General features: G+C 44.1%; 1 long non-coding RNA gene across 1 annotated transcript in view; it reads right to left on the bottom strand.

Moving 5' to 3' along the window:
• Positions 1-230: 230 nt before the first annotated feature.
• Positions 231-25103, bottom strand: part of LOC134935371 (uncharacterized) — a 56809-nt gene continuing 31936 nt past the window's right edge. Inside the window, exon 3 of the long non-coding RNA XR_010180095.1 lies at positions 231-1129. This is a non-coding gene — a long non-coding RNA (uncharacterized LOC134935371). The remainder of the gene's footprint in view (positions 1130-25103) is intronic.

The following is a 25103-nucleotide window of genomic DNA, read 5'->3' as shown; positions in this document are numbered from 1 at the left end:
CCTCATCACCAGTGGGTCTCTTGGGAAACCTATGTTTTTAACCAGCAGCAGCAGTTGCAAGAGAAACCAAAGGAGACGTTGTCATGTCCCGTGCCTCTTGAGCTGCCAATTTGCTCACAAGGAGATCTTTGCATCTCTTAAGATCTGTGTCAGTTGGAAAGAAAGCCATTACATACGACTTAAACCTAGAAACAAGAAATGTACTGACCCAATTTTAAGATGTTGGCAATTTATTATTTATTTTAAGTTTCTTATATAGCACGACAAATTCTGTTGTGCTTTACAATTGGAAACAGTGATAAAACAAAACTGTGTAATAAAAGACAGCCATAGAGATTAGAAAGGTCCTGCTCGCAAGTTTTAAATCTATATTGAAAACCCTGACAACACTTTGGCCCTGGTGAAGCGAATAAAGAACTTGATCTACAAGTCCAACATACATAGTGGAATCGCTTTGTTTCATCTCCTCCTTCAGTTTCTTGAGCTGCATTTCCATTAGTCTAATTAAGGTAATCATCTGACTCATCTGTCAGATGATTCTGTGAACTGACGTCACAGGTTACTACTTGAAATGGTTTCAGTACCTTGTATAAAACAGAAAGAATTCTCCACTGTATTGGACTAAGGTACGTTCTCCCTCCTCTCTGTATGTCATGGCTTGTTGTGTACACTTGGATGGCTTGTTGCTGTTCCTCCATTCACTGAAGCATTTAAAGGGTGGAATTCCAACTTGTTACTACCTCTTGCTTCAGTTGGTGGCATGGCAAATTGAACTGCAGCCACTGTAATCACCTACATGATGTTTCTGAATGCCGAAAATGTCTTGAAAATTTTGGGGCCACAGACAGCATCTCCTGCACACCCCTGTCATTTTTTAAAATAAATTATATATCACCAAGTTGTTTGTGTACACAAAACAGGGGACATGTTCAAATTCACCCAGTTGTAATGCTCTCAAAATTACTGGTGTTATCAGAAATTACAAATCCTGAAGAGAGTTCTAGTGGGGTAGGCCATTTTACTATGACAACTTTTCTAACAGGTGGACACTGATATGCCTCTTAGTGAAGCTTGTGATACAGAGTGTAGCCTGTCTGTGAACGAGCTGTTGTCTCAGTCAGTGCAGTAACTAGATAAAAGAGAGAGAATAGAGAGATCAAAGACTACAGTTAATATATAACATTTATTAAATTTAAGAAGGCAATTAAAACCTTTGATAATTCCACAGACAAAATTATTAATATACACTTATATTATTAATGCACATCAACCATTGGCAATAAAGAATACACTGTTGCAACTTGTTGCTACTAAAGGTAAATAGAATCCTCAAAGTTGTTAGTTCAGTTGGTATACTGTATGTAATAAAGACACAGGGGGTCATTCCGAGTTGATCGCTCACTGACGTTTTTTGCAGCACAGCGAACAAGTTACTACTGCGCATGCATATGCACCGCAATGCGCAGGTGCATCATATGGGTACAGAGCGAATCGTTGCTGGGCAATGGATTTACCGAAGAATCCATTCGCACAGCCGATCGCAAGGAGATTGACAGGAAGAGGCCTTTTATGGGTGTCAACTGACCGTTTTCAGGGAGTGTTTGGAAAAACACTGGCGTGTCCAGGCGTTTGCAGGGTGGGTGTCTGACGTCAATTCCAGGACAAAAAAGACTGAAGTGATCGCAAGGGCTGAGTAAGTCTAGAGCTACTCAGAAACTGCAAAAAACTTTTGTGTCCGCTCGGCTGTACACGCGTTTGCACACTTGCAAAGTGAAAATACACACCCCCATGGGTGGCGACTATGCGTTTGCATGACTGCTAAAAGTAGATAGCAGGCGATCAACTCGGAAAGACCCCCACAATTCATATGGATGTTTCCTTAATTTGTAAGTAACAGTTCATTGGATTCTATATAATTATGCTATAATGCTCCGATGGGTAAATAAATCTCCAGATAACATATATATGTTGTTGTTCCTGTAATGATTAATGGTAACAACGAGGATACTTGCCCTTTTGACCAAGGTAAGTCCAGATCAATAACACCTTTGCTTGGTGTTGAAAGTCGTGAAAACAATCCTCTAAAGGTTTTGGGAGGATAGAAGGGCAAAGTTGTAACGGCTCTGGCTACCGCTTGAAGGGCACTGTGCAATCGTCTGGGATAGGCGTCCAGACGGACCGCGGCTTACCTCTTGCAGGGAAGCCAGGCAGGTGGCACTTTGTGGTTCCGTAGCCGGCTTGAGAAACAGGACTGCTAGCGGTCAACCCCGTTCTGAACTACCGCGGCTTTCCCTTTGGCAGAGAAGCCCGTGCAGGCAGCTCCAGGCGGGGTGGGCAATAATGGCTCAAGGTGATGTGCTGCCTGTGATAGATAATGGAAGTCCCACATCCTGATGCGTTTCTCGGCTGTTCAGGGTTGGTCTTTCTTCAGAGGAATAGATACTGGTGTTATCAGAAATTACAAATCCTGAAGAGAGTTCTAGTGGGGTAGGCCATTTTACTATGACATCTTTTCTAACAGGTGGACACTGATATGCCTCTTAGTGAAGCTGGTGATACAGAGTGTAGCCTGTCTGTGAACGAGCTGTTGTCTTTGTGTTACATACTGCTACAGAAGGCAATACACCCACCCAGTGGGCTGTCACAGTGAGTGCAGTAACTAGATATTTTGGTGCCCTGTGCCAGAAAAAGAATTAGTACCCCCTCTCACACCATATTTAAAATAGGGAAAGTGCACGCCAAAGGTGCATGCAAAAATATAAGTGCGTAGCTATATGGGGAAGGGGTGTGATCACAGAACAGTACCAATTCCCATTACACGGCACAGTAGTGTGCGTTATTCACATTACACCACACAGTAGTGCCCCTTTACACACATTACACCACAGTAGAAGCCCACAAAAGTAGAAGCCCTTATACACATTATACCACAGTAGAGCCCCGGATACACATTATACCAGGTAGAGCCCACATTATGCTTGGTAGAACCCCAGATACACATTATGCCAGGTAGAGTCCCCATTATGCCAGGTAGAGCCCCTGATACACATTATACCAGGTAGAGCCCACATTATGCCAGGCAGAGGCCCTGATACAAATTAAGATTGGTAGAGCCCACATTATGCCAGGTAGAGCCACTGATACACATTATGCCAGGTAGAAGCCACATTATTCCAGGTAAAGCCCCTGATGCACATTACCAGGTATATCCCCTAATACAACTCTACATACATAGAGTTGGGGGGTGATGTGTGTGTGTGTGTGTGTGTGTGTGTGTGTGTGTGTGTGTGTGTGGCTTTCCCACTTCCCTGGATTGTACAACCTTACCTTACAGTACAGCAAGAGCAGGGATCCGGGAAGACCACAGAATTCTACAAATAAGAACAGGCTGTAACAAGTACCCGAGACTTTAGAGTAAACGATGCAAGAACAGGAAGCTTGAAGGAGCACAGTGTGCAGCCAACAAGATACAGTGCTGCTCGGCTGTAAATAGTAAGTAGCCAGGTGCTGCAGCTATACCATGGACACACATTATCTGCAGGTGTTACTGACAGTTCTGCGCCTACAGTGCATATGCGCTGTGTACCAGGCACCGCTGGCACACATCTAGTTATGGCCCTAGTCACAGTTGTGTAATCTTTAGTTTGACCAGTATCACTAGTCCACATATCTGTTGTTAAATGGACAGTGGGTACAATGGCATTTTGTAGGCCAGGAATTTGTTTTTTTCTGGTAAATGTTAGGAATTGCTTTTCAGGTTCTCTAGAGGACACCACCATTGAAGTTCTCAAAGAGGACACCACCATTGATTGGATGTCCAAGCTTGAGACTAGTCTGAACCTTTTTCACACAGAGCTGTTAGCATTTAAAAAAGAACAAATATAAAACAGTGAAAAAGGACTATAAAGATTCTCGTGTGTATAGCTGGTTATCCGGTGGGGATTTTAAACCCACCTGGAGAGGTGCTGTCAAGATTAGGAGAAATCGTTTTAATAAAAGTTTTTCTGATAGACTCACATACCTCTGCAAGTGATTCTGACAAATCACAAGGACACTCTTCTGCCTCTTTTTTATGAGGAAGTGTTACCGAGAGCAGATACAGAAATGGAAAGGGAAAAGACCTTGTCGAAGGGGAGGGATCAGACACAATAGGAGGCAAAAATCAGAAAAAAAATCAAGACAAAATAGTTAAATTTAACCTATCGTCTTATGTGTCATCTGAATATGACATGTTGGTGCTTTCTAAAGGACTCTCGTTTGTCAGGACTTATAGACAATGGTCCTTTGATTTTGAAGTTGAGCTATATAAAGTTCATTGGCAGCTCAAATTGAAAGTTTTTTTTGGCAAACAACATCTGATATTACCACCCCCCACTTGAGATTTAAACCTAAAAGCAACTTTGATCCCCCCATTTCTAATCCCTCTATTGAAACATTCATTAGACTAATCAAACATGATACATCTCTTTTTATAGAGAAGCAAAAAATCTTTTCTAATTTGTCTAGAGAAGAAAACCTGTCTCTTAATGCCTTACGCTCCGAAATTGTGATACGCCTCTCTGATAAGGGGGATGGTATTGGCCTATTTAATAGGAGTGACTAGGCCCAAGAGATCAAAGGATAATTGTCTGACGTAGAATGCTATAAAATGTTGAGCTATGACCCTACATACACTTATAAAAAGGAGATTAATACAGTGATTGGTTTGGGGTTTGCGAATGTATGGATAGATGAACCCACCTTTTTTCTTTTTTACTCAGACCCACCCAAGGATACCTCTGATTTATGCACTTTCTAAAGTGCACAAAACTTTAGTACAGCCCCCTGGGAGGCCGATAATTTCATCATGTGGGTCCCTGTGTCAGTCTATCTCACAATATGTTGACTTCTGGCTACAGCCAGTTGTCCAAAATATGAATTATTTCTTTAGAGATACCATGGATTTCATTCAAAAACTTTATGCACTTGGCAGTTTACCAGAACACAGTTTATTAGTTACATTGGACATTACAAGTCTATACACCAATATCATGCATGTTGATGGTTTATACTCAGTGAGAGCACTTGTTTGCTCCAGTCCACACTATAAAGGACCTGTAGTTGAATTTCTGTTATTGTGATTGTGTTACGCAATAATTATTTTCTTTTTGAAAATTCCTTTTTCTCTTACGTCCTAGAGAATGCTGGGGACTCCGTAAGGACCATAGGGGGTATAGACGGCTCCGCAGGAGACATGGGCACTTTAAGACTTTAGAATGGGTGTACACTGGCTCCTCCCTCCGTGCCCCTCCCCCAGACCTCAATTAGATCCTGTGCCCAGTGGAGACTGGATGCACTGCAGGGGAGCTCTACTGAGTTTCTCTGAAAAGACTTTTGCTAGGTTTTTTATTTTCAGGGAGCACTGCTGGCAACAGGCTCCCTGCATCGTGGGACTGAGGGGAGAGAAGCAGACCTACTTAAATGATAGGCTCTGCTTCTTAGGCTACTGGACACCATTAGCTCCAGAGGGGCGGAACGCAGGTCTCATCCTCGCCATTTGTCCCGGAGCCGCGCCGCCGTCCTCCTCACAGAGCCGGAAGATAGAAGCCGGGTGAGTATGAGAAGAAAGAAGACTTCAAAGGCGGCAGAAGACTTCAGATCTTCAATGAGGTACACGCGCGGCGGTAACGCTGCGCGCCATTGCTCCCAACACACACACAGAAGGCACTGTACGGGTGCAGGGCGCAGGGGGGGGCACCCTGGGCAGCAATTATTACCTCAAAAACAGCACTGGCACAGGTCTCAGATACTGCGGAGGCAGTATAGTATGAAATCCCCGCCAGTATAAAGAAATTGAGCGGGACCGAAGCCCGCCATCGAGGGGGCGGGGCTTGATCCTCCAGCACTAACCAGCGCCATTTTCTCCACAGCATACTGCAGAGAAGTGCTCCCAGACTCTCCCCTGCTGAACAATAACAGGGGGCAAAAACGAGGGGGGGGCACATTTATTTGGTGCAGATTGTACATATATTTATATATATATATATATATAAAGCGCTATTTAGGCTGGGACCTTGGTTTCAGTATATTGTGGCGCTGGGTGTGTGCTGGCATACTCTCTCTCTGTCTTTCCAAAGGGCCTTATTGTGGGTCAGTCCCCATATTTATTTATCCCAGTGTGTGTGGGGGTGTCAGTACGTGTGTGTCGACATGTCTGAGGCGGAAGGCTCGTCTAGGGAGGATGCAGAGCAGATGGTGGTGGTGTCTCCGTCGGCACAGCCGACACCTGATTGGGTGGACATGTGGAATGTTTTGATTGCTAATGTGGCTTTATTACAGATTGGACAAAGCAGAGTCCAAAAACAAGCAGGGAATTAACCCATAGCTTTTACTGTGTCCCAGGACCCTTCAGGGTCCCATAAACGTCCCCTTACCCAGTTAGCAGACACTGATTCCGACTCCAGTGTCGACCAGGATGATGCAAGGTTGCACCCATGAGTTGCGAAAGTATTCAATATATGATTATTGCAATAAAAGATGTTTTGCATATCACAGAGGATTCCTCTGTCCCTGACACGAGGGTCTGCATGTTTAAGAAAAGTAACCTAACTCATCTCATGAGCTGACCGTTTTATTTAAAAAATAAATAAAAAAAAAGCTTGGGAGACTCCTGACATTAGACTGCAGGTTCCCAAGGGAATTATTATGGCGTTTCCTTTCCCCTCAAAGGACAGGTTACGGTGGGAATCCTCGCCCACGTTGGACAAGGCCTTAACGCGCTGGTCCAAAAATGTAGCATTACCGTCCCCTGATACGGCGGCCCTATAGGATCCTGCGGATCGTAGGCAGGAATCTACCTTAAAATCAAATTATGTGACTACGGGAGCCCTATTTAGGCCTGCAGTAGCGTCGGCATGGGTAGGTAGCGCAATTACAGCTTGGGCTGATAACTTGTCTTATGACATTGACACCCTAGATAAAGATAGTATGCTGTTGATCTTAGGTCACATCAAGAACGCAGCACTATATATGAGAGAGGCTGCGAAAGATATTGGGCTTTTGGGTTCAAGAGCTAATGCCATGGCAGGTTCTGCTAGTAGGTCCCTGCGGACCCGTCAATGGACAGGTGATGCTGGCTCAAAGAGTCATATGGAGGCTTTACCTTGCAACGGTGAAGTTTTCTTTGGGGAGAGCCTCGCGGACCTGGTTTTCACAGCTACCGCGGGTAAGTCGTCTTTTTTGCCTTACGTTCCCCCACAGCAAAAGAAAACACCCTAATAACAGATGCAGTCCTTTCGGTTGCGGAAGTTCAGAAAGGGGCGTGGCTTTCTTTCCTCGCCAGAGGTAGAGGGAATAGAACACCGGCTACGGCTAGTTCACAGGAAAAATGTCCTCCCCGGCCTCTACCAAATTCATCAAAGAGGTGCTTCCACACCGATTTTCAAATCGGCCTTGCCAGCTACTTCCCTGGAGAGGAAAATAGTTTTGGCTGCCATACTAAAGCTGTGTCAACAACAAGTGATTATCATGGTTCCCCTAGTGCAACAGGGAAAAGGGTAATATTCAACCCTATTTGTGGTCCCAAAGCCGGATGGCTCGGTCAGACCAATTCTGAATCTAAAATCCCTAAACCTATATTTAAAGAGGTTCAAATTCAAGATGGAATCTCTCAAGCCAAGGATATCCAGCCTGGAAGGGGGGGATTTTATGGTGTCGCTAGACATAAAGGATGCATACCTTCATGTCCCCATATATCCTCCTCATCGGGCGTACCTAACATTCGCTGTGCAGGATTGTCATTACCCGTTTCAGACGTTGCCGTTTGGGCTTTCCATGGCCCCCGAGAATTTTCACCAAGGTAATGGCAGAAATGATGGTGTTCCTGCGCAAGCAAGGGGTCACAAGTATCACGTACTTGGACGATCTCCTGATAAATGCGAGTTCACGCAGTTGGTTCCGACAAATCGGCTGTCTTTTTTGGGCATGATTCTGGATATGGGAAAACAAAGGGGTTTTTCTCCCGGTAGGAAAAGCCCAGGAACTCCAGAACATGATCAAAGACTTGTTAAAGCCAAAAAGAGTGTCAGTTCATCGATGCACTCGAGTATTGGGAAAGATGGTGGCGGCCTACGAGGCCATTCCATTCAGCAGGTTCCATGCATGGACTTTTCAGTGGGACCTTCTGGACAAGTGGTCAGGGTCCCATCTGCAGTTACATCGGAAGATACCCTGTCCCCCAGGGCCAGGGTCTCTCTCTCTCCTGTGGTGGCTCCAGAGTACTCCCCTTCTAGAGGGTCGCAGGTTCGGCATTCAAGATTGGGTTCTTGTAATCACCGACGCGAGCCTCCGAGGATGGGGAGCAGTCACACAGGGAAACAATTTTCAGGGAATATGGTCAAGCCAGGAGGCTGGTGTACACATCAATATGCTGGAATTATGGGCCATATACAACGACCTCCGACAGGCGGAGAATCTTCTTCGCAACCTACCTGTTCTGTTACAGTCAGTCAACGTCACAGCCGGGGCGCATGTAAACCGCCAGGGCGGGACAAGAAGCAGAGCAGCAATGGCAGAAGCCACCAGGATTCTTCGCTGGGAGGAAAATCATGTAAGCGCTCTGTCAGTGGTCTTCATTCCGTGAGTAGACAACTGGGAAGCAGACTTCCTCAGCAGACATGATCTCCATCCAGGAGAGTGGGGACTTCATCAAGAAGTCTTTGCAGAGGTGACAAGTCGTTGGGGACTTCCTCAAATAGACATGATGGCGTCACGCCTCAACAGAAAGCTTCGGACGTATTGTTCCAGGTCAAGGGACCCTCAGGCAGTGGCAGTGGACGCCCTGGGGACACCGTGGGTGTTTCAGTCAGTCTCTGTGTTCCCTCCACTTCCTCGCATCTTGAGAATCATAAGACGAACAAGAGTGCAGACAATGCTCATTGCAGATTGGCCTCAAAGGGCCTGGATTTCAGATCTTCAGGAAATGAACACAGAAGATCCGTGGCCTCTTCCTCTCAGGAAGGACCTGTTACTACAGGGGCCCTGTGTGTTCCGAGACTTACCGCGGTTACGTTTGACGGCATGGCGGTTGAACACCAAATCCTAGCTAGGAAAGGTATTCCGGATGAAGTAGTCCCTGCTCTTATTACAGCTAGGAAGGAGGTAACGGCAAAACACTATCACCGTATCGGGAGAAAATATGTGTCTTGGTGTGAAGCCAAGAATGCCCTAAGGATGATTCTCAACTGGGTAGTTTTCTCCATTTTCTGCAGTCAGGTGTGGATATGGGCCTGAAGTTAGGCTCCATTAAGGTGCTGATTTCGGATTTATCTATATTCTTTCAGAAGGAATTGGCTTCCCTCCCAGAAGTCCAGACTTTTGTAAAGGGAGTGTGGCTCATCCAACCTCCTTTTGTGTTTTGTGCCTCCAGTGGCACCTTAACGTGGTGTTACAGTTCCTTAAATCACACTGATTTGAACCTCTTCAAATAGTTGAATTGAAGTTTCTCACTTGGAATGTGGTCATGGTATTGGCCTTGGCATCTGCAAGGCGGGTGTCCGAATTGGCGGCTTTGTCTTACAAGAGCCCCTATCTGATTATCCATGCGGATAGAGCAGAGTTGAGGACTCGTCCTCATTTTCGGCCTAAGGTGGTTTCGTCATTTCATATGAACCAACCTATTGTGGTGCCTATGGCTACGGGTGCCTTGGAGGATTCCAAGTCCCTCGATGTAGTCAGGGCCTTAAAGATTTATATTGCCAGAACGGCTACGGTTAGGAAAACAGAAGCACTATTTGTCCTGTATGCAGCCAACAAGGTTGGCGCTCCTGCGTCTAAACGGACTATTGCTCGCTGGATCTGTAACACGATTCCGCAGGCTCATATTACGGCTGGATTGCCGGTTCCAAAATTCGGTAAAGGCCCATTCCACTAGGAAGGTGGGCTCTTCTTGGGCGGCTGCCCGTGGCGTCTTGGCATTACAGCTTTGCCGAGCTGCTACTTGGTCGGGTTCAAACACTTTTGCAAGATTCTGCAAGTTTGATACCCTGGCTGATGAGGGCCTCATGTTTGCTCAATCGGTGCTGCAGAGTCATCCACACTCTCCCGCCCGGTCTGGAGCTTTGGTATAATCCCCTTACGGAGTCCCCAGCATCCTCTAGGACATAAGAGAAAATAAGATTTTAAACCTACCGGTAAATCTTTTTCTCCTAGTCCGTAGAGGATGCTGGGCGCCCGTCCCAGTGCGGAAAAATTCTGCAAGGCTTGTATATAGTTGTTGCTTACATAAGGGTTATGTTACAGTTGAGATCAGTCTCGGGCTGATGTTGTTGTTCATGTTGTTAAATGGTTTAGTATATACCATGTTGTACGGTGTGTATGGTGTGGGCTGGTATGTATCTCGCCCTTAGATTAACAAAAATCCTTTCCTCGTACTGTCAGTCTCCCCTGGGCACAGTCCTAACTGAGGTCTGGGGGAGGGGCATGGAGGGAGGAGCCAGTGCACACCCATTCTAAAGTCTTAAAGTGCCCATGTCTCCTGCGGAGCCGTCTATACCCCATGGTCCTTACGGAGTCCTCAGCATCCTCTACGGACTAGGAGAAAAAGATTTACCGGTAGGTTTAAAATCTTATTTTTTTTTGCAGCTCAGAGGGACTGCGTTGGGGTCTAATATGGCCCCGTAGTATGAAAACCTCTTCATGCATATATACGAAAAACAACACATCATAGCTCATCCAGTTTTTTCTAGGTTTATACACTTTTACGTTCGTTATATTGACAATTTATTTTTGGTGTGAACTGGGGGAGCTGACCGCCTGACCGAGTTTATAGATGTACTCAATGCACTGAACACCACCATCAGGTTTACTATCTCCTATAGTGAGACAACAGCCAATTTATTGGATGTGTCTCCAAGCAATTTCTACACAAATTTTCAGGAAACAAACTGATAAAAATATGCTACTTATGGCTGACTGTTTTCACCCTATGCCTCTTAAACACGGCTTGCCACTTTCAAAATTATTGGAAGTTGTGCGTATCACCCCTGAGGTTGACAAACTTCCCCTAGCATTGAAGGAAATGGGAGAACGATTCATTAAAAGAGGATATGCGGAACAGGAGATCATGGAGGCCATTACTCACTGTACAAATATGTTACGTGAGGAGGCCCTATTGGGCAAAGATCGGTACAGATGTTGACACGATGGTGTTCACCTCTACATACTTGATTGCCTCCCAACATATCCGTAACACTATTTTGAAGCACTCTCATATTGTACAATCTGATGATGCTATTGGATGCTTTTGTCAAAATGTCCCTCTTATTTGCTATAAACACAGTCAGAATATCAAGGACATTGTGACTAAATCTGACATTGGACCAATAAAGAGTAACACATGGTTGCAGTCGAGAAATTGTGTTTTCAAGTACTATGGGTGTGTGAATTGCCAGTTTTTATGCAAGTTCAAGGATCCAGTCAAGGTCATAATTCATATAATTTGATACCATATGGACTGTTATAGTTGCTTTGTTGTGTACATTATAATTTGCCCCTGTAATAAATTATATGTGAGCAAGACTATAAGACTTCTGAAAGAACGCATTGCCATGCATTGCTCCTCTATCAAGAAAGAAATGGTGAAACTGGATTCCAATACCCCACCAGTGGCAAAACATTTTGCATTATGCAACCACAAGTTGATTGACTTCCGCTGTATGCCTATTGACCATATCCCACCTTTGAGACGGGGTGGTGAACAGAATAAATTGCTCCTACATAGAGACTGTTTTTGGATTTACCAACTCAATACAGTAGCGCCAAATGGCCTTAATGAGGGACAATCCCTGAATTGTTTTATATGAGGGAGTTATTTGACCTCTTGGTGGTGTTTCAATTATTACCTGTATTATTATTATGGCAACAATTTCATTGTAGTATCCATGTTTGTGTATATGTTTGTCTTTTATTTTATTTTTGGGTCTGTGTTTGTTTGTTGATATTGTATCGACTGGATCCTATCTGCTTGTCACCAAACTCACCTAATATATCTTTTCTTGCCATACACTGCAGGCATAGTGCAACATTGTTTTTTTTTTGCACATGTCTGAGACGATTTACTCATTAAGTTGATACCATGGATGGATTAATTGTTATGATACAGCTAAATCTGCTATTATTGTTTATATATGTATCCATGGTGCGCAGTGTCGCTTACATTTCAGGGAGTAGCGGCATTCAATGTTCTGTTGTATACATTTTGTGGTATCCAAGCCCACACCGCGCTATATTCAGTTACGGGAGCCGCCACTGTGTGGGTCCCTCCTTGTTTATAGCCGTGGCTATGGAAACCTGATGTCACTTCAGGCCACAGGGGTCATTACGGCTGTTCAGGGTGTTTCATGCCGCAGTATCCCTGGTAGCACTGTGTCACTTCCGGTTTTTGAAGCTACGGGCACAGATGTTTTGTATGCTATAGCACAGGTGAGTTTAGTTTTCAATTGTCTCAGGGTACTTAAAGGTTCTAGTTCCAGTGTGTGATTTGCTCATGAATAAGGTGTGGGTTGCACACTTAAGTGGCTGTACACACGCAGCAGGATGACTGGCACTCTTTCCATACTTTGACACTGTGGATAAGTACCTTTATGCTATCATGCCCTTGCTTACAGTACTTGCCAGGTATCCTGTTTTTTTTGTTGCTGCATAATGCACTTTATGTGAATTTGGTGAATTATTGCACTTATGTGAGAGTCATAAAAGTTATACATTGGATGATGCTGGCTTCTTTTTTCTCTCTCTCTCTCTCTCTCTCTCTCTCATATATATCTGTACAGACACACTCAAAAAAAGGAAGACCTTTTTAAGGAAGTGTACTGAAGGGTTAGAATACAATGAATTATATTAAAATATAACTTATTGATATTATTATTTAAAATAATAATCACATGGAAAGCTGGAACAAAGAAGGAATGAAATATTGTATAAATCATGCAGAATGGAAAATAAATAGTATAGAAATTCTGTATCAAAAAACAAGACTAAACACCTTCAGTGGCGGATTTCCCAATAGGAACATGAGACTTGTGCCTAGGGGTGACATAGGATGGGACAGCATGGCAGGCAGAGCCAGCCCTAACCAATTTGATGCCCTAGACAAGATTTTGGCTTGTGCCTCCTAGCACCGCCACTAGTTCCGCCTCTGACCCTGCACCCCTTTCTCAGCACCATCACCCCTCACCTATAGCAGTCCTCATTTTGGTGTTCCTACCCCATATATTTTAAATAGGAACAATCCGCACATTCGGCGCACAGCCCAAAAAGGGGGGTGTTTTTGCTGGGAAGGGGCATGACCACAAAACGGTACCCCCAATTCAAATTACGCCACACAGTAGTGCAACTTTATTCACATTTTATCATGCAATAGTGTCCCTAATTCATGTTACATCACACAGTAGTACCACTTTACTTATATAAGTTATTCCTCACAGTAGTGCCCTTATTCACATTACACCACACCATATTGCACTTTATTCACATCAGACCACACAATAGTGCCCTTTCTATACACTATACCACACAGTAGAGCACCTTATACACATAATGCCACACATTAGTAATGCATTTATACACATAATACCACACAGTAATGCCCCTTCCACATATGACACACATTATTAATGTTCTTTTTTTTTTCAAAATCTGTTTATTGATTTTTCAAATTTTTCAATACAAACGAGAAGAGAAGACAAACACAGCAAGAACAGGAACAGTGTACAGGGAATAGAGTATCAAAAATGCTTGCAAAGGGTAACATCAATCAGCAATGAGTATAAACAAGTCATCACAGTAATTCAGAACATAATAATGCACGTCACATAGAAGATTGGTAACACAGTGACAGACTCGTACCATAAAAATAATGGAAATGATACAGTTTCAGCAATATGCCCAAAATCTGTTATGTAAGACAGAAAGAACAGGGAAAGAAAAGAAAGAAAAAAGAAAGTGAAGAAGGAAAGAAGAAGAGGGAATGGGGGGGGGGTAGCAGCAAGGTAACATCTCATCGATCCAAAACAGGAACCCATGCATTGAATCAACAAAAGGATCGCTCAGCCAACAGACGAGTATGCAGTAACGTTCAAGTAATCTGACGATACAAAAACCAAGAGGTGGTGTTGAACACCTGCAGAATCTTGGTTTGAGTCAATGTAGATGCCCCATTTATCATAAAATCATTTGACCCCAGCTTCCATAGCCGGAAGAACAGCTTGCCTATCAAAATACAGGACTTGTGGTAGCATAGCTTTGACAGCTTCCAAAAAAGGGGGAGCCGGGGACGTCCAGTTACAGAGTATCACTTTTTTTGCCACTGTAACTATAACAGCAAGTAAAGGGAAATAAGTTTTGGAGTCCGGGCCCATGTCCCATTCTGAAAAATTAGCGCACAACATGGCCAAAGGGTTGCTACATAGACGGAGCTGCAAAACTGAATTAATAAAGCGCATAAGTTTCTCCCAGAATGTATGAATCTTGGGGCAAGACCAAAAATTATGGAAAAACTTTGCATTCGGGCATCTACATTTGAGACAGGATCCAGATTCATCAGCAACCAGAAGCCTCCTGCGGGTTTGGGATATGTAGGCATGGTGAACAAATTTAAAGTGAACTTCCTGTAGCCAGGGGCAGCACAAATGCTTCAGAGTGTTGTCATAAAAACTAAGTATGTGTTGCGGAGTTGAAATAGAAGGAATATCAGAGTGCCACACGGAGACAGTGCGGGACCACAACTTTTCTCTAGACAGCATCAATAAATCAGAACAACCGTTTTTTGGTTTTGTACTGATGTAAAATTAACAAAGACATCAACTTATGTATAGGATCCTGGTTAACAGAAGTAGGTATCTGGGACATGCTGGTACGTGCAAAGTGTACGACTTGCAGATACATAAAGAACTGAGAATGAGGCAATTGGGCTTTGTCCTTGAAAGTCAGAATAACACCTCCAGGGTCAAACACATCTTTAATCTTGGAAATACCCCTTTTGCTCCAGAGCTTGAAAAGCCTGTTGTCAAGCCCTGTGGGGAAAGAAGGGTTACCACAAAAAGGGGTGTAATGCGACACCAAAAATGGTCTTGAGAACTGAGAACATATCAAGTGCTAAGCTAAGTATACATCATGAAAAAGTATGTTATGAAAAATATGGGGTGGAATATCCTCCTGGGGTGTGTGAAGGAGGGCTGTTGGTAAATATGGAGTAAACATGGCCAGTTCAGAGGAAGCATGGGTATAGGTCTCACGCGACATGAACCAGTCACTAATATACCAGAAAAAAACAGCTTTGGTAAATACAGCAATATCAGGCAGTCTCGCGCCACCCTCACCCCTAGGCAGTTGCAGTTTAGAAACCGCAATCCGGGAACATCCATCACGCCACACATTAGTGAATAAACGGGAACAAACTGCAATGTCAGGTTTAGAAAGGGATATGGGGAGCATTTGGACAGGATAGGAGAGTTTAGGAAAAAACACACGTTTTATTAAAGCTATTCGGCCAAACACTGATAGCAAAAGTTTCCAAGTCGTCAATAAATGGGAAATCTGGGAGATGACCTGAGTAAAATTTAATTTATATAGCAGGGAGAGAGAAGAAGGAATTTGGATCCCTAGATATTTAAACTGCTAAGAGGAAATACGTAACTGAGAATAAGTGGTATGTTGTAAAAGGGAAGAATCAGGAAGACCTAGGGGCATAAGTTCAGATTTGTGTACGTTTATTTTATACCCAGCAAATTAGCCAAAATCAGCTAGCAATTGCAAGATTGCAGGGAGGGAAGTGCAGGGATCGGATAAGAACAACAACATGTCATCCACAAACAATGAAAGTTTGAGTTCAACCGTACCAACATGTATCCCCTTGAAGCTCCGCAAGGCTCTTAGGGCTATAGCTAGAGGTTCCAAAGCCAGCGCAAACAAAAGGGGCGACATGGGGCATCCCTGTCATGTACTACGTTGTACTGTAAAGGGAGATGGGAGGAACCCATTACTAGAAACTTGGGTTAGCGGAGAGGAATACAAAGATTGCAAAGTGGACACAAATCGGGAGGGGAAGCCAAACATCCAAGGTGTGGTAAAGATTATCCCAAGTGACCAAGTCGAAAGCCTTCTCGGCGCCCCTTGAAATGATAGCTTTAGGGCAGGAATCAGGATGAGGGGTGGATGACTGGATCACTGAGATGACCTTACGAATATTGATTGCAGAATGGTGCCCCCATATAAAGCCAATCTGGTCGGGATCTATAAGGAAAGGCAAAATAATTTCTAACTGTTCTGGGCAGAACCTTAATAACAGCTGAGTTAAAATAACTTGGAACAGTATTATCCAATAAGATGACATTGAAAACTGAAAGTAATGTGGGACTAATTTCTGTCTCAAGGAACTTATAAAACTCACCATAGAAACCGGCGGGACCAGGGGATTTCATGGGTTTCAATTTTTTAATAGCCAGACGGAGTTCTTCAGGAGAAATCAGGAAAATAAGTTGGGGTTGTTGGTCAGGGGACAAAGAAGGTAGGTCAGTAATAGACCAAATTTCCCCTTTGAGGGAGGGGTCAATATTTGGGTGGGAATAAAGCGCACCATAGAAAGAATCTAGCAGATCTACAATATCTTTACCCTTCTGAAGACGGATACCATCTTTGTTTTTCAAGAAGGGAACAGAAGAGGGAGTATCATGAGTGTGAAGTAGATTGGACAAGAGTCTCCCTGATTTATTCCCATGCTTATATGTTTAGAAATATATGCTATGATATTCCCACGCATCACGGACTTAGTCGTCTGCCAAAACAACTGAGGCATACCAACGTGCATCACGTTATTGTCTGCGAAGTCACGCCACCCAGCTATCAACATATTACGAAAGGCAACAGAATTGGTCAGGTAGGTCGTAAAATGCCACGGTCTGTAGGTACCACAGTCAATCGGAGTGGCAATCATGACCCAAATCAAGGCGTGATCGGACAAGTCGATGGGCTTTATAGCAGAGTCAATTACATTAGATAAAGAGTCATGAGATAATAATAAATAATCAATACGTGGCAGGGTGGCGTGAGCCGCAGACAAACATGTATACTCCTTATCAATAGGGTGAAAAATTCTCCAAACATCTGCTAAATGGAGCAAGGATGCCACTTGCGGAACCTCTAAGGGAGGAAGTGGGCGAGGGTGTCGTGGTAGACGCTGCCGGTCCATAATAAGGGAAGCCACCAAATTAAATTTGCCACCAATGAGAATAGTAGAATCACTGAAAGGGGCAAGTTTAGCAATGATACATTGCATAAAATGTTTAGAGTAAGTATTAAGGGCATAAAGATTACAGAGTGCATATTTAGTATGGGCTAGAGTGACCTCAGATATCACATACCGACCTAAGAGGTCACTAATAGAGGAGTGGAGAGTAGGGAAAAGCTGCTTCCTGACCAAAGTAACCACTCCACGTTTTTTAGACGTAAAAGAGGCTTCTGTTAATACAGAATAACCCATTACATTCAATTTCAACACTTCAGGCGGCATCAGGTGAGATTCCTGAAGCATAATAACATCAATACCTTGCTTACGAATATAAGTAAAAAGCTTGGTCCTTTTAACAGGTGAGTGGATCCCGCCCACATTCCAGGAACCAAATTTTAAAGTAGCCATTTTACAGTGTTAGAGAAAGGAGGTGGATTCCTGCACAAACAAAAGTACTAGCATGTCCCAAAAGAGGAGGGAGAGGGAACAGGTAACCAGCACAAAACAGGAATCTGTATCCTTGCAGACAGGAGGGAGGAAGAGGGGGAAGGAAAACAAGGAAGAAAAGGAAAAGTACGGACCATAGAAATAACAAAAACAGAAAAGGAGAATAGAAAGAAACCAATGGAAAGACTGGAGGAGAAGCCTCCCAAAAGGTCCCAGAAACAAGAGACCAGACTTCCTAGGCAATACAATAGCATTAACACAGTAAAGAGAAAACATAACAGAACTAAAGCCCCATAGGGCCGCAGCTATAAAGGAAGTGACATCTTATAAGCATAATGCGCCTTACACAATATGCCAGCCTTTATTAATGCCGTTATACACATAATGTCCCTTACACATATGCCGCACATTATTAATGCCCTTATACGCATAATGTCTGTTACACATATGACACATATTATTAATGTTCTTATAAACATAATGTCCTTTACACATATACCACATTAGTAATGCCCTTATACACATAATGACACACATAATGTCCCTTTCACATATGCCGCACATTATTAGTGCACTTATACACATAATGACACACATAGTGTCCCTAACACATTTGCTATGCCCCACTGCATTAATAAATCTAAGCTCTGTAACTACACAGTGTGAATTTGTAATTTGTGAAAAAACACAAAAAGGAAAAAAAAAATGTTTGTACAACTTGTTTGAAGTGTTCAATAAAGCCCAGTAGGTGCCATGCCCCATAGCATTAATAAATATAACCACTGTGACTCCGTTAGTGTGAGTGCAAAAAATAAAAAACATGTTTTTTTTGGACATGTGTGTGTTTTATAAAGCCAAGTTGGTGCCATGCCTCCTGTGTTAATAAATATAAGCACTGTGAGCCTGTAGTGTGAAGTCATTTGTGAAAACAGGAAAAATAGTTTTTTGGTACAGCTGGTGTGTGTTCAATAAACCTCAGTAGGTGCCGTGCCACTGTGTTAATAAATATAAGCTCTGTGACTACACAGTGTAAAGTTGTAATTTGTGGAAAATCAGAAAAAAAAGAGACAAAAATGTTTTTTGTAAAAATAGTTTTACATGTTCAATAAAGCCCTGTAGCTGCCATGCTCCATAGCGCTAATAAATATAAGCACTGTGACTCCGCAGTGTGAGTGGGAAAAAAAAATGTAATTGTTTTTTTTTGGACAACATGTCGTGTGTGTTTTATAAAGCCAAGTAGGTGCCATGCCTCCTGTGTTAATAAATATAAGCACCGAGTCTGCAGTGTGAAGTCATTTTTGAAACACAGAAAAAATTAGTTTATTTGTACAAATGGTGTGTGTTCAATAAACCTCAGTAGGTGCCATACCACTGTGTTAATAAATATAAGCACTGAGTCAATATGGCTCACGATCAGTCAACAGAAGAGCAGGAGCAGCAACTAAGTAATAGTTATCTGGCTGCTACTTGTCATGATAGCACTACAACATCTAGTAAAGGTAGTCCAAGTGGCAGAAAGTTAAGGAAAAGGCACCTAAAATCAAAATCTTTCACAATGTTAAAAAAGGGGTAGATATGTCACATTAAAAATCCCCAAAAAAGAACACAAGGCTGAATAACAAACTGTGTGTTCACAAATCCATGTAGAGAGTCTAGGGATCTTGTTATGCTATGGAGTATTAAAACTTTCTTACCTTTATGATGTGTGTCCTGGTTGGCGCAGCGTTCCAGTCACACTGCTTCCACACATCGCTCCCGGTTCAAGCAGGGGTCCACTGGAGTGATTCTCAGGTTAAGCCTCCAGAAGCTGCCACAGTCTCTGTGAGTGGCACTGCACTGTGCATGCTGTTGCTGCCTGCTGTTTCAGCATTGTCCTCCATGATGTCTGCTTCCTGGTGTTTGGGCCTTATCCAAAACCGGTTCCCTCCAAAACCGGACCTGGGCGCTGATATATTGGATTCTATCAGCTGATCGTCCATTGTCCATTCCTGGAGCTCCTTCTAGCCAGCTGGTTGCAGTAGCCAATCTCTGAGCACTATAGGTAATAAAGGTGATTTCCTGCTGACATCAAATCGCCAGTACAACAGTCTCTTCTCAGGAAGTATCAGCTCTGTGCTGAGCTCCTACATATTTAGTGTTTGCTCTGATCCAGTTCCAGAGTGTTGTGCGCACTCAACAAAGTAATTCAGACTGTGATCGCTGCCACTGCAGAGATCCAGTCTGAATTACCCTCTATGTCATATCTGCCTTTGGGTGGGTCTGGGACTCCAGGTCGACAACAAAAAGGTCGACACACCTTAGGTCGACGCCAATTGGTCGACACACCTTAGGTCTACATGGACAAAAGGTCAACATGGACAAAAGGTCGACAGGTACAAGGTCGACATGGAAAAAGGTCGACATGCGTTTTTTATGGTTTTTTTGTGTTGTTTTCTTCGTAGAGTGACCAGAAACCCCAATTAGTGCACCGCTTCGCTCGCCATGCTTCGGGCATGGTGCCTTTGCTCCGCTCTGCTTCGCTCGGCACAGATTACCGTTCCAATCGTAGTCCACGTGGATCGTTAAGTATGAAAAGGTTCCAAAAAAAGAAAAAAAATTGTGAAAAACTCACGTCGACCTTTTTCCATGTCGACCTTGTTCCTGTCGACCTTTTGTCCATGTCGACCTAAGGTGTGTCGACCAACTGACGTCGACCTAAGGTGTGTCGACCTTTTTGTTGTCGACCTGGAGTCCGGATACCCTTTGGGCTTATCACTGCTAGAACACCAATGATTCTTCTAAGTGTATACCTTCAGTATCTACCTACTTCCAATTTCCATGCGCAAAACCTGGTTAAAGCCCCCTTACTTCACTCACACTCCTTCCAAGTCAGCTCCACCCACAAATGCCTGCCCAAGTCAGACCTAAGCCTCAGATGTGACAGGTCTCCATGTTAGTTATGTGTGAGTCTCACATTTCTCACACCGTACTTGTAGAGAAGCCTCCTTTGCCTCCTTCCACCATTTCTGCACCATTTGCAAATGTAAGGATAAGCAGTATAAGAAAAGATAGTAATGATGTTAATAGAAATTGAAGATGCAAGTGGCAGAAGTTGAACAGCATGACGGGGGTATTTGTGTGCTATCTGACACTAATGAGGACAATGAGGATGTGGATGATGCTGTTTGTGTAAGTCATCACCAGTGGCAGCATTTCTTGCCAGTGACAAAAAAAGTCATAGTGATGCCTAGGCATAAGAAGAAATAAGCCACCTCTTGGGTGTGTGATTATTTTTACCCAAATCCTGACAACATTTGTGAAGGCATCAGTTCCATTTGTGAAGTCAAAGTCAGAAGAGGTTGAGATGTTAACCATCTAGGCACCTCTTCCATGTTACGTCATTTGCGGCGAGTTCATGAAATTTATACAATTATAGTAATTTGTAATTAACACCCTCATCATCAACCTCCTCATTAGTGATCAGGGGTAGTCCTTCCAAAACATTGGTTTGTGGGGGCCCAAACAAACCAAACACTTACGGCAACCGTGGGTAAGTCACCTTTTCTTCCCTCAGCTACGCCTCCTATGAAGAAACCCTTTTCTTTGTCTGCATCGCAGTCCTTTCAGACCGCTAAGACAAAAAAGTCCAAGCCTACTACCACCTTCTTTAGAGGTGGGCGGTCAAAATATAAAAAGCCTGCACCCGCAGGCTCCCAGGACCAGAAGCCTGCTTCTGGTGCCTCAAAATCCTCAGTATGACGGTGGACCACACAGCCTGGAGGAAGGACTGGTGGGGGCAAGACTCAGGCGTTTCAGCCACGTCTGGGTGTTGTCCGGCCTGGACCCCTGGGTACAGGATATTGTGTCCCAGGGGTACAAACTGGAGTTTCAAGAAACCGCACCTCACTGATTCTTTAAATCAGGCTGACAGAAATGTCCTACTGGAAGCTATCCAAAAATTGGAAAAATGAGAGGTCATTGTTCCAGGTCCACCTCATATGCACAACGAGGGTTACTATTCAAACCTTTTCGTGGTACCGAAACCAGATGGTTCGGTCAGACCAATTTTGAACTTGAAATCACTAAACCCTTATCTAAGGGAGTTCAAATTCAAAATGGAGTCTCTGGGAGCGGTGATCTCAGGTCTGGAGGAGGGGGAGTTTCTGGTATCACATTCTGATTTGGCCTCCGCACCAGGCTTATCTCAGATTTGCACTGTTAGACAGTCGCTATCAGTTTCAGGCACTGCCATTCGGTCTATCCACGGCACCGAGGGTGTTCACCAAGGTGATGGCAGAGATGATGGTTCTCCTCCGCAGACAGGGAGTGAACATAATTCCATATCTGGATGATCTGATGATAAAGGCGTCGCCTAGGGAGAAGCTGTTGCAGTCCATTGCTCTCACGACTCATCTGCTCAGGGTCCATGGTTGGATCCTAAACCTTCCAAAGTCACATTTGGAGACAACAAGGAGATTGTCTTTCCTGGGGATGTGTTATGCACACCAGTGCCTGCAGGAATGTACTGGTGTTTGAACTGTTATGCAAAACAAATGGACTCACAGACAGACTGGGGAATATGACATAACGTACACAGAAGGTGATAGGGTAACAAAATACACACAAAGTGAACAGAGAAGCCCAGAGGCTAAGGAACTGGGTGTCTCCCTTGTATTAGTAATGCTCAGATGAGAAAAGCAAGATGTTGTGTTTTAATACGTAGAGAACCCGAAATGCTGTTGCTAAGGGCAACAGCAAAACCCTAAAGGGTTACCAACGGGTGTGGCAGTAAACTCCTTGGTCAGAGATGGAATGATAGACACAAGGAGAGTCTCCACAATCCTAATTCTCACTTGCAGTGCACAGGTTCAGCTTACTGCCACTAAACTGACCCCTGACACCTAGCACAGTGAGACAGGATTAGACAGGCAAGTCTTAGAATACAGCCGCAAACTTGCTAAGTTCACAGAGTAGTAACAGAACCCCAGCAAGCTAAACGACTGACTCCAGTCTTACTGCTAGGTCTGGATTGGCAGAGTGTAATACCAAATCCCCAGGCCTATTTGCAGTAAGCAACAAACAAATACAAAGCTACACAGTACTGGCTAACTTTCAGGAACTGACTAACCAACAAAGATTCAGCAGCATCTGCTTACCCTAAGAAGAGGCCTTATAAAGCAGGTGCTGTCCACGCCCCACTCAGACCTCACAGACTGTGAGCACAAAAACCAGCACCGGATCCCCTACCGTGCACAGAGCCTGTAACCACTGCACAGCAAAAGACCCGAACCGGAGTATCAGCTGCGCTCAGGTTACTCTGCTAGCACTTGTCTCCCGGTTGCCATGACGACGTGGCAGCACAGGGCAGGAGACCCTAACAGGATGATCCTCGACACGGAAGTGCAGAGGGTGTTTCTACCGGAGGAGAAAGCGTTGGTGATACAAACAATGGTCCGGGATGTCCTGAAGCCAGCCCAGGTTTCGGTTCATCAGTGCATTCGCCTTCTGGGGAAGATGGTTGCCTCCTACGAGGCTCTACAATATGGAAGATTTCATGCTCGATCCTTCCAATTGGATCTCCTAGACAAGTGGTCAGGTTCTCATCTACATATGCACCTGAGGATACGTCTGTCGCCAAAAGCAAGGATTTCACTCCTCTGGTGGCTACAAATGCCTCACCTTCTGGAGGGCCGCAGGTTCGGGATTCAGGATTGGATACTTCTAACCACGGATGCAAGTCTCTGAGGCTGGGGCACAGTCACTCAAGGGGAAACCTTCCAAGGAAGGTGGTCAAGTCTGGAATCTAGTCTTCCAATAAACATTCTGTAACTAAGAGCCATATACAATGGTCTTCTCCAAGCGACTCACCTTCTGCGAGATCGACCCATTCAAGTGCAGTCGGACAATGTAACGACAGTGGCCTACATAAACCATCAAGGCGGAACAAAGAACATATCTGCAATGTCAGAGGTAACAAGAATCATCCTCTTGATGGAAAAAAATGCATTAGCACTGTCAGCAATTTTCATTCCGAGAGTGGACAACTGGGAAGCGGACTTCCTCAGCAGACACGATCTCCATCCGGGAGAGTGGGTCCTCCATCCAGTGGTGTTCATGGAGGTGACAAATCTTTGGGGGGTTCCTCAAATAGACATGATGGCCTCCCACCTCAACAAAAAACTTCAGAGGTATTGCTCAAGGTCAAGAGACCCACAAGCAGTGGCGGTGGACGCCCTGGTAACTCCGTGGGTGTTCCAGTCAGTGTACGTGTTTCCTCCACTTCCACTAATTCCAAGGATTCTAAAGCTCATAAGGAGAACAAGAGTTCAGGCAATCCTTATTGCTCCGGACTGGCCAAGAAGGGCTTGATACGTGGATCTTCTGGATCTACTGCTGGAAGAGCCGAGGCCTCTTCCTCTTCGGGAGGACCTGCTGCAGCAGGGGCCATTCGCTTATCAAGACTTACCGAGGCTACGTTTGACGGCATGGAGGTTGAACGCCAAATCTTAGCTCGGAAGGGCATTCCGAATAAGGTTATTACTACCCTGATACAGGCTAGGAAAGGAATAACTTCTAAACATTACCATCGCATTTGGAAAAAGTTTGTATCTTGGTGTGTGTCCAAGAAGTTTCCTACGGTGGAGTTTCAACTGGGACATTTTCTCCTCTTCCTGTAAGCAGGTGTGGATATGGAAGACACAAGAAAGAAAGACCCTTGGTTGGCGCACTCATTAAGAAACAAACCCCATATAGGAGTTAAAACCTAACTTTTAATTAAATCCATATAAAACACTTATATTGAAAAAGAAGACTCTTTAATAAATCCTTGTTCACTATATCATGCAAAGTTGCATATTCTATCGTTTACCTGTCCCTAGTGAACAGACCATCAATAAGCATAAAATTAAGGCATAATAATAAGATTTTACTCACCGGTAAATCTATTTCTCGTAGTCCGTAGTGGATGCTGGGAACTCCGTAAGGACCATGGGGAATAGACGGGCTCCGCAGGAGACTGGGCACTCTAAAAGAAAGATTAGGTACTATCTGGTGTGCACTGGCTCCTCCCTCTATGCCCCTCCTCCAGACCTCAGTTAGGATACTGTGCCCGGAAGAGCTGACACAATAAGGAAGGATTTTGAATCCCGGGTAAGACTCATACCAGCCACACCAATCACACCGTATAACTCGTGATACTATACCCAGTTAACAGTATGAAATATAACTGAGCCTCTCAACAGATGGCTCAACAATAACCCTTTAGTTAGGCAATAACTATATACAAGTATTGCAGACAATCCGCACTTGGGATGGGCGCCCAGCATCCACTACGGACTACGAGAAATAGATTTACCGGTGAGTAAAATCTTATTTTCTCTGACGTCCTAGTGGATGCTGGGAACTCCGTAAGGAC

Source organism: Pseudophryne corroboree, chromosome 6, assembly GCF_028390025.1.
Source record: "Pseudophryne corroboree isolate aPseCor3 chromosome 6, aPseCor3.hap2, whole genome shotgun sequence".
Classification (NCBI taxonomy): Eukaryota; Metazoa; Chordata; class Amphibia; order Anura; family Myobatrachidae; genus Pseudophryne; species Pseudophryne corroboree.
Note: the sequence above shows the minus strand (reverse complement) of the source record. Positions and strands in the feature narration are given on the sequence as shown.